Genomic DNA, 20,353 nt, shown 5'->3' with positions numbered 1-20,353 from the left:
AGTCTCTCTCACATTAGAATTCCCTCGTAAATGGACAGTGAGCTTGCCTGAGCAAGATTATGAATATGATTGCGAGCGAAAATAATAGTATACGGAAGAACCATCCAAGTGATGGGAGCATGGAAGATGTTAGATCATAACAATTGGAATATATAAATGGTAAGGGGATGAATAGTAAAGTGTTGTATTATAGACCTGAGGCAGCAGACAGATGAGTTTTCATAACTTCATTTAGTTCTTCTGTGTCAAAGAGGAAAACTTGGGTGCATGGAGGGAAGGTCAAACTAAAGGAAATTCTCGAGCTGGTTGCGCAGAAAAAAAAAAGACCATTCGTAAGCATATGTGAAATGTTTGTACACCTGTCATAGCATAAGGTATTCCAGATGAAATGGCCCAAAAAGTGATGCTTAGAATAAATTTTAGTAGTTTAAGTAGGTCACCACGTTTCAGATTTTGAGTTGGAACTCAGCTTTGTAACCTCAACATCTTGCATTAAAACGTTATATGTATCTGCTTGTAATAAACTCCACGTTCAAAATTGCCGGTGTCTAGCCTGAGGCTTTCTTTTTAAGTCCCCTAAAGAAACATGCAGAATAAAACGTAATTGACCCAAGCTTAGGGGCGGTACGTCCCCAGGGTTTGGACTCTACGTCTCGACCCTTTCTTATATTTCCTTGACTTTTGACAACTTGGATGTCGGTGGTATTTTTCCATATTTTCATATGTTAGCAGAGAGAAAGGTAGTTAGGTCAATAAATAGATAGGAGTCAGACAGACTGACAGACAGACAAAGCCTCGGTGGTTTATGTTGTTGATAAGGAATTCTTTTGAAGTCATTGTCGCTTTAGTTCTCGCCGCAAAAGGACCCCTTTTCATGAATTATTCAGCTCGGGTAGGTAAGGGACTTGGGATTGCTGATGCAAACCGAAACACTTCTTAATTGTGCATTAATTGCTTCATCTCTTTTGATTAACCTGTGACCTCTCTGTACCTTTTGGGAGGTCCGCCCACTGTTGACATTGCATGCTTTGGGTTAATTTGGATTGCTTGTTTTTTTCTTTCTTCGTTTCTTGCATCACAGTCATTGTTGCAAACTTTTTTTTTCTTTTTTCTTTTTAGATATTTGACTGAGTGCTGCTCTCTTCTTTCGGAAATTATTTGATTTCATTGAGCTTTCTTTTTGTTTCTTTGCATATCTACACATTTTCAATTTCTGTTGTTTTGTTGCATCAAAAAAACGAGAATTTAAAAACCAGTTTTTTTTATAACCATACTGCTGTTTTTGTTCCGGTCGAAGAATATTCTTCACTCTTAACTGCGTGTACTCATTATTTTTTTTCTGTATTTTACAATTTGCCGTTTATTTGACAACAAACGACAGCTGCGCTTTTGTACTGTTTTTCATTTATTAAAGGAGAAAACACTTCATGAATGCATTTTCATAAAATAAACAGTTAGGTTTTACTAATCCTTTGTATATTTTTTTTACACAAAATTAAAATGGCACTAATAAATTTACAAATTTTTCATTAATGGATTCCTCTGAAAAAGTTGCCAATACAAAGAATAGAATGAAACAGAATAAAGTGTTTTCACATACATCATTGTAATGTAATGTGAGAAATCATACGCATCATTTCCCTCGGTACCTAGCGACAGGGTCACTCTAGAGAATATTAAACTCTCTATAGACCTTACCTTGCCTGGCGACGAACCCTACTCAGAATCTCAACAGTCGGCAGAATCTACCTCGGTAGCACTCGTTTCACCCATGACCCTTCATTTCATAGTAGACTTGCCTCTCTACGTATTCTCCTTACAGATGTTCGGGGGTCTTGATGCAGCGGCACAACAACACTTCGTCTGTACTTTCTCTAACCAGTTTTCTGTGAATGCTTCCTTGCGCCTTTTCCGGTCTCTTGCTACAACCTGTCTATACATCTGTCGAGACTCGTGGAGTTTCAGTTTCCTTTGCAATGACATAAAAATGTATTCTTCAAACTTCTACCATTTTCCTTGACTCTTGTTTACTATTGTTTCCAAAACCTGAGGGCTGTTTTATTTTAATGATTTGTTATAATCTTTGCTATTCGCCTATTAATGGTCGTACGTCATAGCTGACCTCTCACCCGGTTGTTTGCAGTCCTAATTTGTAAAATTTCAATATATAAATCACCTTTGGGTGATGGTGTTTCACCTTCATTGTGATGAATTTTCTGTTGCTTATATGATGAAACATTCAGCATATTGTCCCTTATGATGACAAACATGAATTCAGTACAACTGATCTCTATTTGTAAATGTGTTGAATACTTCTACAAAAATATCTTCCGTGGATGGTTTCCGACTTGTAATTTTGGCCTTATATATTCACTTCTTACCTTCGTACTTCTCCCACACTTCTTCCATCAGTTGATGTCTGAATCTTTTCACTTATTTCTTTTTTTTTTCGAAAGTTGCTTTGTCACCAACCAAACTTAGCTTGCAGTATCTTATGTTTGCGGAGATATAACACCCGTCATTGAATCAGCGGATTCATGTGATTTTTATAGCCTTTCAGTCTTCCACTGTGCATGGCTTTTTATTTTAAAAAATGCTGTTATGTCTTACTCTGAAATAAATTCTTGAGTTTAGAGAAAGTTTCTGGTTCAGATTTTGTTTTCGGTTGTTAAATAGTTTACAAAGCACAACATCGCTGCGTTTGCACAGTTGATGGAAGCATCAGTGGCTAGTTTCTGACAGGTGAGTCATCCTAGGTTTACACTTGGATGAATTTTACAAGATGTTGGCCATATGTGGCTGCATTATGCAAGATGTTGACCACATAACCAATGGTTTCAAAGCTCGGGCCTTACCAGGGCCTTCAAGAGTAAAAGTTGCAATAGTTCCCCGGCTCTTGGTACTTTCTCCCGACAGCAATAACTTTTAAAGTTTACTACTGATGTTTTCGGATGGTCATTGTTTATTTCCCTAGTTGTTTGTTGTTTTAATTACAGAACTTTGCTTCTGTCACCATCTCCTCCCAGTTTCCTAAACACGGTTAGCCTTTTTTATGGAGTCCCAAATAAATTGTTCTTTGCTTGTTCTTTGATAATGCTACGGAACATGATATTAATACTTATTATCAGTGGATTTAAATCCCACTCGCATGGTGAAAAGGCCGATGTCGCTGACACACACGTCAGTTAAATCTCCTCTCTCTCAGCTAGTCCAGTACTGCTGATGCTTTCGCCTTATTCCTCTCAAAGCCATAAGGCCTGTATTGGTCTGACATTCATAAAGGAAAGTAGGTTGTGTGGCTTTGTATTCATGCAAGATGCATAAACGAATTGGTAGACTATATGGTCTTTTATATCTTCTGTCTTCAAATTCCTTAATTGCTGTTCTTCTTTAGAAACCTTTATTGTTTCAAACCCCCCCCCCCCCCCCCCCCCCCCCCTAATCCCCAAGAAAAATTCTCCGATTCTTGAAGTGCTTTTCTATTTCTATGACTGCTATATATTTGGCTGTGTTTCTCAGACACACTGAATCTAACAAAGCAAATGGCAATTGGTGTCTTCTTTCTTATGGTACTGATGTTGGGAAATTGCCTGAAGGACTGAGAAGACTTTTGTCTTAAAGAAATTACGCAGAGTTTTGCATAAGGCTATGTAAGCCAAACTTCTTGTTTATGGCAGTAATTCTCTGACTACTTTATAATATTTTATTTAATCAGTTCGTTCACGCTATTCAATTTTTGTTCTTTCTTGCTCTGCTATATTTGATCTTAGAAACACTAAGAGAGATCCAGTATTTAAGTGAAGTTTGATGCCTTCAAGACTCACTGTTTTTGCGTTTCTTTTTACTCAAGCTTTCACCTCTTAACTGTTTTAACGAATATTAATTTCATCCTTCAGTCCTACTTACATTTGGGAACCATAAATATAAAATTTATAAGTTCACTTTTGAAATCCGTTAATTTTTTATTTATCTTCATTCCTTTTACTAAAGATTATTATTTTCCATAAACGATCCTGTTTGGATAATTTCTCCCTTGTTTTGAGTGATCCATGTTTTGTTTCGTTCTTGACAGGATTGAATTAACAGCAGTTTGCCAAATCAAGGACCACACCTTTAGCACTTTTCAAGGTTGTTTTCCTGGAGTCAAAACGATCTGCTTGGTTTTTATTTTTTCACTACTCCATTCAGCTGAAAGATTCCCCTTCCCCCCAAAAAAAATTCACCACTTCTCAGAAATTCTCAAGAAATCAGCAGCAGTCTTGGGATTGTTTAGCTGTCTGGTTGTTTCTGTCGTTCTGTTACCTGACTCGAATTATTCTTGTCTTGCTTTCTCTTTCTTTAGTTTTCGTAGCTTTTATCCTTATCTCTTTCTTCTGATGTTCTACAAACATGCTCTGCATAAAGTTATTAGATTACTGTCTCAATTAGATTACTGTCTCATTGCCCTTTATTAAAAAAGATTAAAATTCCAGTGACCTTTTTTTTATCATGAATTAATGAACCGTGCCAGATAAAGTCTTGTATGTACTGAATGAGTGGAGTTAATGGTTCATCCCCTTTGGCCATATAAAGTGTTTATTCCCTCGGTTAACCTTTTGGATAAAGAGGGATTCTATTCCTGGTCTTGTTTCTCATTTCTAGAATGAATCATTTCGTCCATATACGGCGGTAACGTCCACTTATTCTCCTTGGCTTTCCCTTGATTGGACATTTGCCCATTGATTAAAGTTTTGATCGGTCCCCTGATCGAAAGTGAAGCCGTTTATTGCTCCATGTAATGTTGTTGAAGGCAGCGACAACCCCCCAAAAATTCTGAATACTTCAACGAGTTATATAACACTTCTTTAACCGGCAAAGACTTCCAGAAAGACAACTGGCAGAGAAAAGTAAAGTAGGAAAAAAATACAAGGTATGCATTATTTACCATAAAATGGACACTTAATTATAAGGCTTGGAAGAGAAATCAACGAGGAACAAACACTGTGAGGAATAATGTATTTATGTGAATATCTTACCTGTTCCTTTTATGCCCAGCGATGACTCAGCACTTTGCTGTTATTCAGTATTTCAAACGATCACCTTCTGAACAAGTTTTATTAGTCCATTTATGTACTAGGTACGACATCCGACGTCCAAAGCACAATTATGCTGAATGTGCATTGGAAGGAAATAGAATAGAATCATTTGTTAATACTCGGAAGGTCTTCATAATTCATAATTTTTGTTTGCTCGACCTTTGGAAAGTTTTTGGGAATGTTAAAATATATACATAATATATGTGTTTGTATGTATTTGTCAGTGTGCGTGTGTTTTCATCTTACGCTCTTTACATAGTTTTAGGGTACAGGGTACCAATTTTCACTTAAGGAGATTGGTGGGAGGTAGGCCGGGAACAATTCGCAGACCTAGCAGATGTGAATGATACTTGTGGCGGATTACTCAGTACACAGAACGCTCGTCATCAGCCGGTTCAACTACTGTATACACGCGGACCTGCTGCCTATCTACCGTGGATTTAAGGATACATATATACACATATATATGTAATATATATATATATATATATATATATATATATATATATATATATATATAATAGAGAGATAGAGAGAGAGTCTCATCGTGTATGCGTGTTCAAATGGTCTTAAGCCTGTTAACTATTCAAAGAGCGTAAGTAGTAGGCTCTGTTAAGTATAAAATATCAATTACAGTCATCACATCCAGCTTCAAAGATAAAGATTGACGTACATGTTGATATCACGAGGTACAAGGAAGATTCAACATTTCTTTATGCTTCTCACCAGGAAAAAATGTTGATGCTTTTTGTCGGAATATTGTGAAGAAAAATCACGTTGAAGAATAAGCGGTAGTCATCCCTGTCTTAAGAAGTCATTAACATTGTCCTTAAAACGAGTGTTAAATGCATCTGCTTTTTTGTGATGATTATAAAATCTAAGAGCAGAAGAAGAGAGAGAGAGAGAGAGAAGGGGAGGGAGGAGGGACTCTGTGTTGAATCTAGGCCACGCGTAATATAACTTAACACAGGAATTGATGGTCTTGACTTCAGTATTCATGGAGTTGAGCTAACGTTGTTGCATTTTGCTTTCAAGAAATGAATCCCAAGTTTCATGGAACCATGCATCACGATCATTTTCATGCAGATAGCACAGTTGGGCCTTCGTCCGCGCAGCATTAGTGGACTAAAAAGGAATGGAAATGAGGAAATGACAGAGGTCGGATGACAGAGCAATCGTAAAATGACAGACGTGAGATTGCAAAGTAACAGCTTAAACACGGGTCTCAACTGCGCCGTTTGAGGGTCATTGTCATTACGTGATCAAATTGTCTTTAGGTCCTGTCCCCCTTAAAGAGGTTCGCCTGTGTTTTACTTGTTAGGAATCGACAGTATTTATTCCCTTTCCTATACTCTAACACTATATTAAAGATTTATTTGATGGTTTCATGTTTGTTTATTTAAAAGGTTGAAGCTCTCTTTGTTAGTGTTATTTATTTTTTAATAGTGCTTATTTTTTTATTGCAGTTCGTAGGTGTTTTATTGCCTTTTTTCTGAGGTTGAGGTGTTTTTTATCGGGGAAGGATAGGTAGTATTTTATTCCCCTTATTAAGCAGGAGCTTTGTTAGATTATGTTCCGGCTTTTTTTTATTTTCAAGTCCGGAAGTATTACATAACTTTGTAGAGGGAAATACAAAATACATTTCCATTTGATCCTGTTACTTCAAGGCTTTTTCCTACTCCGATTGTCATATTTTTTCCGCAAACTTTTCATACCTTAATGATCAGTACCTTTATTCAACGGAACTTTACTTATTTCTTATTCTTGAAGAAACTTGAGAATATGTTGATAATCCGGGTAAAGGGAAATTGTTGTAATTGGAGGTAACCAACTAGATTGCAATGTTATGACGAAAACATGTAAAATTTATCAGTAATTTATTTTCAAATTTCTTGCATACATACATACACACACACACACACACACACACATATATATATATATATATATATGTATATATATATATATATATATATATATTTATATATATATATATATATATAAATATATATATATCTAATGTTTGCGTTTGAATGCTTGGATGTACGTGGGTGTATGCATAAATATGATTTTATTTAAGGACGAGTAGTGTATACAAGCTTCGTAATTAAAGAATATATATATATATATATATATATATATATATATATATATATATATATATATATATATATATACTCGTACTGTCTAATAGGGAGTCACTGGTATCTCGAATACATTTGGATTGTAGGCCAGATTCGCCAGGTATGCAGTGATAGCCATTTATCTTTTTTTTTTTTTTTTTTGTCAAACGTTGTAACGTTATTTTGTCGGGTAATGAATAAGACTTTTTAAGCTTCGATAAACCTGATTGAAAAACAGCACTAACAGTCTCAGTTTTTATTTTAATCCCCTAAAATTAATTTTCTTCTTTGCACAAAAAAAGGAATGATTTTATAACAATCTGTATTCATGCTTTACCCAGGCCATAAACTATTGTCAGAATAGGGTAAGCTTAATTTCTGGAAATATTTGATTTTAATTTGTAGATTTCAGTTTTATCTTCACTTCCTTCGATGTGAATTGAATTTTGTCTTTCAGTATCATTTAATTAAAAATATATATATCCTTGTAAACGTTTTGTCTCGCTTCTCAGCCCGTATTTGTTCGTGCTCAACGCAATGAATTACAAACCATTTTCTAAGGAAAATTACAATAACAGGCAACAATGCTGTGATGGAGTATCGTTCCAACATTTTTGGACTTCCGGATGCATTAAGAAAACAGGTAGATATTTTTCCAAGCAAGAAGAGTAAGTAAAGTTTCCTCGAAGGGATGTAAAATGCTCTCTCTCTCTCTCTCTCTCTCTCTCTCTCTCTCTCTCTCTCTCTCTCTCTCTCTCTCTCTCTCTCTCTCTCTCTCTCTCTCTCTCTGTGCACTTGAACGATTCATATCCATAATATGGAAAAGTGAACATCAAGGTCAAGATCGCGCGACAGGGATCCATAAGCCTCGCAGGTGTAAACATTGCAATTATAGCTGATTTGTTTACACCACACTTCATGGTGGTACTTATTTTGATGGCGAGGAGCTCTTTTTAGATAGCTGCATGCTTAAATGTATGCCCTCGAAATACATCGTTTACCCATGTTAACATTACATCGTAGGTGATGAAATTTTTTCATCCAAGTGTGCGTTTGCGAGTTTTACCATTTTTCAGCAGTTGGATGGTGATATGACCAGATGATTTAATAATTAGTTCTCTCTCTCTCTCTCTCTCTCTCTCTCTCTCTCTCTCTCTCTCTCTCTCTCTCAGTGGGATGGAGAAAGGAGTCAGCTGTTGTATATATCACGTCCCCTTTAGGAAGAAGTATGTTGAAAGATTGTCGTAATATATTATCATCGTCATTGTCATCCTTATCATTGTTATTGATGTTTCTATTGTTTTCTTCATCGTCAGTCTTGTTGTTTTCTGATATTTACCCATTAGTATTGTATTAGTAATCTGAGGGATATCATTTTACGTACCGAGTGAGTGAGTGAGTGAAATCCATGTACTCCTTTCATTTAAATCTCTTTCCCCTCTTGAGGGGCAGATTGCTTAGGCAACCTAAAGCGAAACGTAGAAGAAAGGGGAAGAAGGATATATTGGATCAAAACAGATTTGTCATGATCGTCTTTAGCTATATTGCATGAGAGGCCTTCATGAATCCTGCCGGAAAACGGTACCTTCTGTGTATGTGATTGTTTGGGTCAGAAGTAGGCATTAGCCCTGTAGACCTTACGATCAGAGAAAATAAGGATGAGAGTTTCAGAGCCAACAGCAAAAAGGAAAGCAACAGTAAGTCTTCCACCGGCAAGACGGCTAGATTTTATGCAATGAATGTTGTAGCTGGAGTCTTAAGAGGCGTTCCACATCTTGCTAAAAGAAATAACTGTATTTTTGTCGAATGACATTTCAAGATAGAGAGGCTACGAATTGGATTAGAAAAGTATTATCTAACATAATTAACGAAACGAATTGCTTATAATGTCGGTCGATAAGAAACGAAAAAGAAAAGAATTGAGTACGTCGAATATGAGAGCACCGTTCCAGATAAGGATGGCTGAAGCAACCACTAAGCTTGAATGGATGCTCAGGAGAAATGAATTGACGGTATCGAAACAATTTGTTAGTCAGAATGTTGTTGTGTAACAGAGGCTCCTCTATTATCATACAACAATGAATAATAGTAAAGGCCACAAGAAAGATGGATAGCTGTGCCTCAGCCACACTGAACGGAATTCAGAAGACCCATTGTGTCATGATGATGGCCGAATGAACTTTATGGAGTGAAGTTGCTGAAGGATGATGTTTTGTTTTATAAATATTGCCGCGCATTGTTAGTTAGTTTATCAGCTTTCGAAAGTGGCAAGGACTTATGTTATCAGAAAGGAGCCAGCTCCTTGACCTAGAAAGGAACACTAGGAAGAAATGAGAGAGAATGATAGAAAACAGAACACAACTGGAAAGACGATGATGCAGACCATTGGAGTTGTGTTTATTGCTCACTGACTGGCTGCCTTTCTTCTCATTGTGAACGGACTTATTTATTCTTAAAACGAATAATGTTTTTAATTTAGCGTCATGTGGTTACGCAAAACGTTGATTATGAGAAATGGATAATATACTTTTAAAATACTAGGCCATTTATCCCTTTTGTGTGTGTGTGTGCAGGAACCTAAACATATACAAACATCACACTAAATTTTAGCAGTTATGATATTTTGTATCTGAAAATTTTCAATTACTTTTTTGTCCGTTGAAGAAAGGTAGTTAACGTGACAACAAATGCAAAAATAGTGTGCCAAGATTCAGCACTTTTTAGATTCAGCAGTACTTGTGAACAAATTACCCCCACACAACATTTCGTCCGCCTAAACTTGTTGTCTGGGCGATCATATAACCAGTATTCTCTTAAAAACGCAAAGTTTCACTACCTAGTTAGTCTCCATCAAAAGCGGTTAGAGACTAATGGTTTTTAGAAAGTAACAAACATGTTATACGTGAAACTAAACAGCCTTGCAAGCAATACAAAAGCTGAACGTTCGCATCCACACATGGCAGCCAGCAACCAAATCCCTTATGCAAATAAATTAGTGACGAATTAAATATGAACGCAGAGATTTCGAGCACTAGGTCAAGCAAGAGCTGACCCCATTTATCGTCCCTTTCCTCCTAGAGGCTGCGAGGGTCGGGAGAAATTCCCCATAACTTTTCTCCTGGATTTTCAAAGGATTTCAGTGGACACAGTATGCTAAATTTTAGAAAAATCGAGAATAAAGCGTTCGTGTATGTCACGTTTATTATGAATTAAAATCAGCAAGTTAATAAAATTCCCCTCTTCCTTTTTTATGTGACTACAAGTAGCTTTAGTTTAGTGTAGATTGAAAACATGGGGTTCTGTTATAGAGAGGGCTTTCCACATAATGTGAAGTTGAACAATGTAGGTTGGTTTTTAATGGTCGATTGAGTGAAAAAAAAAATTAATAATCATAAAACAGTCAGAAACAAGAACGCTCGTAGACTGCAGACCACTAGCATGGCTACAATCCACTCTTCACTAGGTCTCTTTTTCTCAAAAGTGACTTTCTTATATCTCCCAGAAGCTAGTCACTTGCTTTTATTCACGAGGGACACGCGTGGGAAAATTTTAATTGGCCCTGTTAACGAATTAACGAAGAAAAAATAAGCACGTTGATAAAAATGAACTGAACCATCGACATCACTACCTTCTCGGAGATGGTAACCATCCCCTTGGTTAAATTCCCCACTCGTCACCATCGCCTCTAAAATCATTCCCTATCTCTTATCTAAACTTCTCATAACTTACGTGACTAGAAACTAGCTCAAACTCGCTCTCGGAATCACTCTCACTTGCCATGTACTTGACTAGACCTAGAGCGATGTCGAGCGCTGAATGGGATAAGCTGTGAAAATGTAATTATATATACAATTTTTCTGAACTCAGTTACTTTTTTTATATTGTTAAATACAACGACTTTGCGAGTGTAGAAGGGATATTGTTGGAACGGCTTTCATAATTACGAGTATAATAATATGTAAATGTGTATATATTTATACAATGTACTTTTGCTCATCATGGGTAGTGTTATAGTAACAGCTAAGAAATGGAAATGGTTAAGAATTGGCGAACAATATGTTTTTAAACCCCGTTGGCCAGATAGGGTTCACTTGGTACAGTAATAGTTCTTTAAGGTATTGTTGAAACTTATAACAGGTAAACCTTTTTCTTTTTTAAAGATGAGTTTAAACTTTGTAGTAAAATTCTTTGAATCTAATCCTTCGTATAATTGTATAATATGTGAAATCTTGATGTTTTAATGGAGCTTAATAGAATGTGTGAAGTTTTTATGCAAGGTTATACTTTGCTCGCGCGCGCGTGCGCAAACACACACGCACACGCACACACACACACACGAGTATACCAAGAGAGACTGACTGACTGACTGACCATGGGTACGTCCTCCACTAAAGGAGGTTACAGAATAGAAGGAACCTTGCTGCTTGCTTGCTTTTTTTTTTGTGGGGGGTGGTTACTTGTTTGTTTGAAATTAGAAAGTATGATTTACACCGTGTAAAAAGGCAAGCACAATAGAGGATAGAGGAAATGTTCTACTCTTATCGTTTTTTCCTTTGATTTTACAATCTTTTTTTACATTTTCCTATTATTAATTAATGGGTCTGACTGCAGATATTTTGAAATTATACTTGTCGTGGTGACAGTTATATTTTAATTCAAATGAAACATACGGCAAGTATCAAAGACAGATTCTAGTTATGAAATGTTATTTTTTGAAGGAGTTATTCACTACCTTTCATAATTTAACATTTGGATTTGTTAGAATTCATCAACACATGAGTAGCAGTTGTTCTCTAGCCTATATTTTATCATCTCTGCCAATGAAGGGATAAAAGGATAAATGTAAGCATCGGTCAATACATTTGTTGCTCATTTGGAAGTCTGTTGTAGGCCTATAAAAAAGTGTGAATTCTTGCAAACATTTGGCAATAAGTTAATATATTTTGAGAAAGAAAGGAAAGTAACTTCTCTTTACCTTATTAAATGGGTGAGGGGTGTTGGTTCGTTGAATAGATAACAAGAAAAATGGTGCACAAGTTTTCAGCGAGACATTGTTCAGGTATCACAGATCACTATCGATCCCGATCATGAAAGTTCCAGGATGTTAAAATGGTTTACAGCATTCTCTCTCTCTCTCTCTCTCTCTCTCTCTCTCTCTCTCTCTCTCTCTCTAAATGATTTCGAAAAATGGAAAAAGGGTTCAAGAAGAGCACATAATCTTACGATAGGATAGGATAAGATAGGATGTATCTCAGCAAATTACTACAATATTTGTTACCTTTTTTGGGGGGGAGTCGGACTGGTAAAAGATTGAAGTCTATCTGGGTGTTTTACTGTATTCTTTTAATCTGTAAGATTTAATTTTGGTGCAGTTACTACCATTTCTTGTCGTTAAAATATCAACTCCCGGGGGTTTGACGTAATATATAATTTTCCTGATTGATTTAATGTTTCAATAACAATTTTTTTGTAGGTGACTAAGAATAAAATGGTTTAGAAAAAAATTACTTCGAAGTTGCACACACTTACATACCACGTTTGCATGCACATTCATGCTCCCTCACTTTTACTTAATTTGATCTCAGTTGTTCTGTGGTCATGCTGAGCCAACTATTTCGTTACTTTTCCTGCACATTACATAATGTCCTCAGATGTCTCTCTCTCTCTCTCTCTCTCTCTCTCTCTCTCTCTCCGTTATTATTTGGCCTTGCCGTCCATATGTGCACAGGGCACAAATTAGGTGCACTTCTGTTTAGGTGCGTCTAGAATCGCTATTATATCACCATTCACAACTAGCAAACATTTTTGAGTAGCAAACCGAAAGAGCATGTACTTACACACTAAGAGAAGAGTAGAAATGAGCAAATAGAGGGTTAACAGAGATTAGATTATGTAATAGTAAGTAAGACTATGATATTGTTTTGATAACAAAAGTAAGTGAATATGGGTATGGATGATTGTATTAGTGTATCTTCAAGTAAGGGAACTAAAACAAGGTTTGATAGGACTTATTGGGCAACAAGTGGCAGCATAGAATGTCCAATGAATGATAACAAAGCTAATCGAACGCAAGAGTAAGAATTTGTTCAGCTATTCCTTAAGAGATAAAATTGCAGATTTTATCGCTGCCGCTAATATTCTAATCTATGTGATGGCCAAGTGGTTCATTACTTGTATAAGCTTCCCTTCAAGAATTCGGAGGAACCGATAATTATATTGTCTACGATGATGTTCGCGGTATAGTTAATAATGCTCTCTTCTATTGGCTGGCTTTGCCAGTAAAAACCTCTTTCAGTGGTGTATCTTACTGTCACTTACACCTGAAGCATTAATCTACTTTTTTGTTGTAGTTTTATTGCCCATAAATGTATCCGTCAGCGTCTGAAAGTACCTAGCTAGAATTAGGTAACGTTTTTGTCCGCCGTGCGCTTTTGCCCTCAATAGGGAGAAGTCGTTGGGTTGGGTGACGTCACTGAGACGCGTCATTACTCTGACGTCACAAAGTGTGTCAGGGTCTTCCCACTCCTCGAGATTTACAGTTCACCACCAAGTCTCTCTCTCTCTCTCTCTCTCTCTCTCTCTCTCTCTCTCTCTCTCTCTCTCTCTCTCTCCAAACGCACACATTAACAAAAAACCATTTTACCAAAAATATGCGTAGAAGAGTATCATATTATGAAAACGATGTTGGTTATTTTTTTCATCCTAGAAGTAGGAAATTATCTTGTTGCCGATTCTCTTGCATCTTCAGAGTTAGTACCATGACTCACTTGCTATTATTTGGAAAGTGGAGATTTGATACTCATTCTTTTCCTAGAATTTTTCTTCCGGATTGCATATGATTGAGAGAGAGAGAGAGAGAGAGAGAGAGAGAGAGAGATCGCGTGGTCGGAAATCGAATGTGCGAAGTCAACAAAGTCACGTGGTGCATTTAAAAAAAAAAAAAAAAAAAAAAAACATCTCTCAGGTTAGAGGTGTATTTCATCGCATATTATATATTCCTTTGGGAACAAAAACTGGTTACCTATACATCATAAATGATTTGTGATAGTTAAAAGGCTTTTGTGAATTGAGAAAGGATGTTTTCCTTTGGAGAACATCGCACTTTGGAGTATATCATGTTTTTGAGAAACAGATGGTAGCAAAAGTGGTCAAGGATAGGTGTTTTTTACTCACAGGGTGAGTAAGCAAATTTCAGCTATAAATAATCATTCGGGGAATATATATTTACCTGCATTATGAATAGGTTGGTGAGGATTCCATTAAGCTTTAGGTTTCATTATGATAATGATTTATACCGCACGATCAAAGAATCAAGGTATTCCGCCTAGTGTTTATGGTTCACGTTTGGTGAAAAGATGGACAAGTTTTTAAGAAAGGTTTTTTCTTTCTTTTTGCTTGTTTAGGAAAGAAAGAGAGGTCGTCGTCGTGGGTGACATAAATTCTGTAGAACGATGGGGGAGATGGTATAGCTAATATGTTCGTAATGTCCGGTACGATTGAGAATGGAGAAGGTTAAATGGAATGCTCAATAAAAGAATGTTGATAATTATGTATATTAAAAAAAGGTGATTGACCTTGAATAAGAAAGTGATAAAAGTGGGTTACATCGATTATTATTATTGAGTAGATGGATGAGCGAGCTTATTAATTTAATATTGACAAAGGTACAGCTGGAGGTTCATGTGATCATCGTGAGGTGTGAATCAAATTGGAAGGGAGAATCAGCAAGAGGGAGCTCGGAATGGAGAAAGTGAAGGGTATTAGATAAGGATGAAGTTGATGCTGAGTGGACTTGAAGAAACAGAACCGATAAGGGTTTGAAAGTAAAGGCAAAATGATGAGAAATTAATTAGAATGTTAGATATTGAAGTGTGGTGATTGGTGGAGGGTAAAATGAGATTGCGTAAATGCCACGAAATGTTTGAAAAGGTGGAAGACTTCAGGAGAAAACGGGAAAATTAGATTTTACTTGTAAACCTCAGTATTAGATCCAGTATATACAGTGAGTTAGGTATGCTGATGATGTTTTATGAATGATGTTGAGTCCACTGTGGGGAAGAGCAGACTTTTTTTTTTTTTCTGCTGAAGAGCAAGTTCAGAGGTGTGTACACAAGAGTGATGAAAAACAGTTACCAGAGGATTTGCGATAGAAAATTAAATCCAGAGGGAAGTGTGGACACTGAGTGAGGAACTTTAATTTGGAAGCGGGAAGTCGAGTTCTTGAATCATAAAGACATTCAGGAGTAGATATTACGGATACTGAAAATCAAAATACAGGAAAAACCACTGATGAAGTGAATGGATGAATGTCGCAAGAGCTGCAAAATCTCTGAAATAGAAGACAGCCAGTCAATAACAAAGGTGATTGAGCACAATATTCATTTTGGGGGTGAAGCTTGGTTGTGCAGTGTGAAACAAAACACGGAGCTGTCCAAGGTGAATTGCCTGCAGTGTGCATAGAGGCTGAAAGGGCGAGAAATGTAATAGGTACATTGAAAATATAAAAAAAGTATATCAAGAGAGGTGAGCGAACGTCAATCGGTGGAGGGAGGTTATCACTTGCAGAGGGAATGGGATGTTATATATAGTTTTAAGGTACGTAATTTGGAATTCTCGCGACGAGTGAGGAAAGGGAGACATAGACGTGCTGAATAGATAATTGGGCAGAAACTTTATAACGAAAAAGCTTTCATATTCAGGGAGCACGGTAATGTGCGCACGATAGCAATTTATGATGTCGAATATGTAAGTATTGATAAGGCTATGCTGGTATTGAAGCAGATGTTCTAGTTTTTAGTTTTAGGTCACCCCCTAGTTCATTAGTTTGGTGAAAAAAATGCAATGTGCATTTCTTTCAGGAGGCAATCAATTTCTCTTCATATTGCTCTTTTTTGCCGCTTGCTTTTACGTGACGCAATGATTATATCATGCCTGCCACTTAACTATATTTAATCATATTTCCTTTTTATTTTCTCACATTTTATAAGTTGTCTTCCATCTCTTCTTTCAGTAAATTGTGTGGCATTATCTTGTTCAAAGTAAGTGAATTACCACATCTAAAAGAATTTGAAGAGTGAAAGACACTTGGGCAGTTATCTTGTCATTTGTACCTGTTGGGTTCCTTGAATTCAGTAGCAAACCGCGACTTGAAGAGCCGGACCCCATCACTTACGGGATAGGCGCCATTGACATCGATTATAATACGTACTTGGAAAATCCCCTTTTTCGAGAATACGTACTGGAGGATTTTCCTATTTTTTTTTATTAGTTGAATTCCGTCGCTTTATTTCTCTTATACCTGTGGTTTCAACTTTTATTCTGACTATCTTTTTATTATTCTCTCTCTATTAGACATATCCGTATGATTTGTTACATGAATTATTTGAAATAAGTAACATTATACTTTTTAAAGTTTTTAATGTTAACAAGGTTCTCGAATTGTAAATGTTTAAATGTGATACAGGAGTCTTTCCATGCATACTGCTACTGCTGCTACACCTTCCTCGATCGTTGTCCATTAAGGTGTTTTCTCAACTTGGGAAATATAGCTCTCTTCTGTCACAACCAAGATCACCAGAGACGCTCTTATATTTAATCATTAATATTTGATCATTCTTTTAATCGAACTCTTAACTGATTGTCTGATCGCTCATTTGGACTCACTCGTGATTTACTTTAAACATTGGTCTTTTAGAATTACTCATCTTTATTTTAGCTGGCATATTTTTTTGTACAGCATTCTTAACAACGAAAAACAAGCTTCCCCTTTTATGAAGGTAATACGAGTAGTTTTGAAGTGCTTGTGAAGGAGTGGTAAGTTTCAAAATTTATTTTGGTTTTTGTTTGTCGCCACTTGGAATATTGGTGCTATATTAGGATTAGTGATATGATATATAAACACACACCCGCACACACACACACACACACACACACACACACACACACACATATATATATATATATAATATTATATATATATATATATATAGTGAAGAATGATTAATCTGTTTCATTTGATAAAAATTAATTGAAGGTGGATATGAAAGCCTACTTTGATGGAGCTGCCAATGTATGGCAAAACTGTTTGTAATCTCAGGTGTTGTAGCTGTAGCCTATCATCCATAAGGATTTGGGTACGCACTGGGCCAGATATTCATTTGTAGATTTACATACATAAGAGAAGACAAGAACTCTGGAACCGAACGTGTCCATTGTTGTCACATAATCGCCATCTATTGGCTGCAGAAAGAACCTTGACTGTAATAGCCGTATTCGTGAATTGCCGTCTCCCCCTAGACCCATTTTATTTACGAAAATTACCCTGTGGTTAACAGAAGAATGAAAGTTCGAGATTCCCATGATTTTAAGGGGATCAAATGGTGGAGGTCAGTTTTGTCTAGGGTTCGACAATTGATGTTTTACTTGTTGGAGTCGTCTTGATGTCGTTGGTTTGTTTCCCCCAGCTGCTCCCTGTTTATTTTCTTCTTTAATGTTTCCCGGATTCGTGCTTTTTCTGAATTTGCGTTAATATATTATGAAATTTAGTGATCGGCAGGCATATTATCAGACTTTTTCGTATTATGGATCTGATATTTCTTGGCAGTGAAGAAAAATCCTCAATGCCAAATCCTTTAGACTGTGTGATTGTAATCCATGGATATCGCGTATGCTATCCTACTTTCGTCCCAGTCTCATTAAATTTTCATCTTAGAAAAATTCTTTAGTTAAAAAAAAAAAACTGCCTTCTCATGATTTTTTTCTACAGTTGCCCAGCGTCTTTAGTCGCTCGCACTCTCGTTGTAGACCTCTTTCTCTTTTTCTGTCAAAGCTGATCTTGAGCACTTATCTGAATGGGGACGCCACAGATTCATACCACTCTGACAATATATCAACACTCACAGCCAATTCTTTGACTCACGTTGATGGAAACGTTATGCAAACCCTCTCTTCTGTCAGCACTTTGGCTCTTGAGCTCATTTCGGACAAGTCGGGAACTGATAACATAAATCACAATGAAAAACCAAAATGCTGAATTTGACTCGTAAGCTGTTATCCTACCTTTATTATAAGTGTAGTACTCACTCCACCTACAGAACAAGCATTGTCAATTCCTAGCGGCTTATATATATATATATATATATATATATATATATATATATATATATATATATATATATATATATATATGACTGGTAAAATGTTCTGTAACAACAGAATTCCATCTAATAAAAGGAGCCCATAAAAAACACCAAAATATAGAGAGAAAAGTACTATATTTCAGAGACTGCTGTCTCTCTCTTCAGAGAGAGACAGCAGTCTCTGAAATATAGTGCTTTTCTCTCTATATTTTGGTGTTTTTATGGGCTCCTTTTATTAGATATATATATATATATATATATATATATATATTTATATATATATATAGATATATGTATGTAAAGAGGAGTCCTTCTGTCTTCTCGTAACATCAGTTGCGTCACCACTTCCAACAATTATTTTTCGGAGATCTTCACTTCAAAGATTTCCTGGTAAGGCACCTGTTCCTCAGGCAAGCTGTGCGAGTCTTTCGTAATAAGAGACAAGCTGTATTTCACGTAGGCTGCTGGACTTCCCCCTTCTGTTATCCTCCGGCCACTTTAAAAAAAAAAAAAAACCGCACGCACACACACACACACTAGTTTGTGTGCTCTTTGGTTGAATCAAGCTCAGTGGATTGCTTTCTGCTGAAGTGTGAGATTAAATAAGAAGAAGCGAGGGAGGTATAAATAGGAATAAATCCCCTCAGGATTTCCCCGTTTACATCCGAACGAACCATGGTTGTTTTCCGATGGAAGGAGTTGGATTTCCCGCTTTCTACTACTTTACTAAAATCTAAAGTAAAATCAAATAAAAGTATGCAATGAAATAAACTGAAAAGTAATTAAAACGGGAAGGGACGTTTTTTTCTTTTAATGCTCAATTACTTAGGAGTTTCTGGAAGTATAATGCTTTTTCTGTCTTCATCATCATCATCATCATCATCATCATCATGTGGGCAGTGTGGAAACTGCTTCTGCGGGACTGAGTGACGCAACCTTCTGGCTAAGGAAGAAGTGACGTCAGCGGCAGCAGCGTGACGTCACTCGGGATGAGGCATCGAGTCTCACGCCAGCATCTTGATGTGTGACGTGCCCTCACCTTCATCGTGAGCTCTGAGAAAGAACCCTAAGTTTCAGCACCTGTAAGTTATAAATGAAAGCTTAGTTTCTAAGTGGAGTTCGGGGTTGCATCTTAATTTCTTTTGAATTTATTAGCAAACTTCACATAAATCTTTATTTTTTTAGTTTGACCTAAGCTACGTTCACAAGGAAGGTTGTTATTGATTGGTTGTATGTGACTGTTCTAAAAGTACCATTAAATTTCAAGTATGTGTAAGTAAGAACGCGGAAAACCAATGACTGACCAAGATCACCAATGAGAATGCATTCAAGACAACATTTATCAAGAGATTGCGGAATTAAATAACGCCAAGGTTGAGAATCAAATGCAAGTTTTGGACAGACGCCATTCCAGTTTCCCTCGTCGTCCTTTTATTTTGGGTTAAGAATTGATAACAGTATGCTGGCGATTTCAAATAATTTTAGTACGTACTTAGCAGTATTTATTTAAGATCAGGGGAAAAAGACTGAAATCAGTAAAATTCACATATTCAGGGAACTGCTTTAGGAGAGACGATTGCAAAAGCGAAGACAAGTTGTGCGTGCGTGTGTATTTGCGTGGTAGTGTTTGTGTGGGAGGGGGGAATTTTTTTTTTTTTTTTTTTTTTTTTTTTTTTTTTTTTTTTTTTTTGTTGGGGGGGGGGGGGGGGGGGGGTGTCATGGCCAAAATTGCACTTGATTTCCTCCAAGGAGTAAGAGAAGGAAATTTCTGAATCGGCATACGCTTCAGTACCACTCTAATTTCCGAATGAGATGCCTTCAGTAGTGCTAGGTATTGTAATACGCTGAATAAAAGTGAAGTTTTACACCCTGACTATATGTTAATTCAAAAGATGGAGGTCAGAGTGGATTTTATGTCTTGTCTCCAGGAAATGTCTGGAGTGAAACTTGCAAGCCAAGTTTCCCAGTTGGGCAACGAGTCATTCGTTTGAATAATAGTGCATATCATTGCGAGTTA

The 20,353-nt window shown here is 36.6% G+C and overlaps 3 long non-coding RNA genes across 4 annotated transcripts in view; 1 reads left to right on the top strand and 2 right to left on the bottom strand.

Annotated features, from left to right (window-relative positions):
- LOC135219433 (uncharacterized) overlaps positions 1–11,554 on the bottom strand; it is a 116,394-nt gene extending 104,840 nt beyond the window's left edge. Inside the window, exons 1-2 of the long non-coding RNA XR_010315436.1 lie at positions 11,483–11,554; positions 5,016–5,148 (exon numbers count right to left, since the gene is read on the bottom strand). This is a non-coding gene — a long non-coding RNA (uncharacterized LOC135219433). The remainder of the gene's footprint in view (positions 1–5,015; positions 5,149–11,482) is intronic.
- LOC135219434 (uncharacterized) overlaps positions 1–20,353 on the top strand; it is a 135,481-nt gene that overhangs the window by 33,427 nt on the left and 81,701 nt on the right. The gene's annotated exons all lie outside the window — the stretch shown is intronic.
- LOC135219432 (uncharacterized) overlaps positions 18,819–20,353 on the bottom strand; it is a 31,203-nt gene continuing 29,668 nt past the window's right edge. The window contains exon 3 of one of the 2 annotated variants that reach the window (XR_010315434.1): positions 18,819–19,416. This is a non-coding gene — a long non-coding RNA (uncharacterized LOC135219432). The remainder of the gene's footprint in view (positions 19,417–20,353) is intronic. The other variant, XR_010315435.1, reaches the window with a different exon arrangement.

This window comes from Macrobrachium nipponense, chromosome 1, assembly GCF_015104395.2.
Source record: "Macrobrachium nipponense isolate FS-2020 chromosome 1, ASM1510439v2, whole genome shotgun sequence".
Lineage (NCBI taxonomy): Eukaryota > Metazoa > Arthropoda > Malacostraca > Decapoda > Palaemonidae > Macrobrachium > Macrobrachium nipponense.
This window is presented reverse-complemented; position numbering and strand designations above follow the sequence as displayed.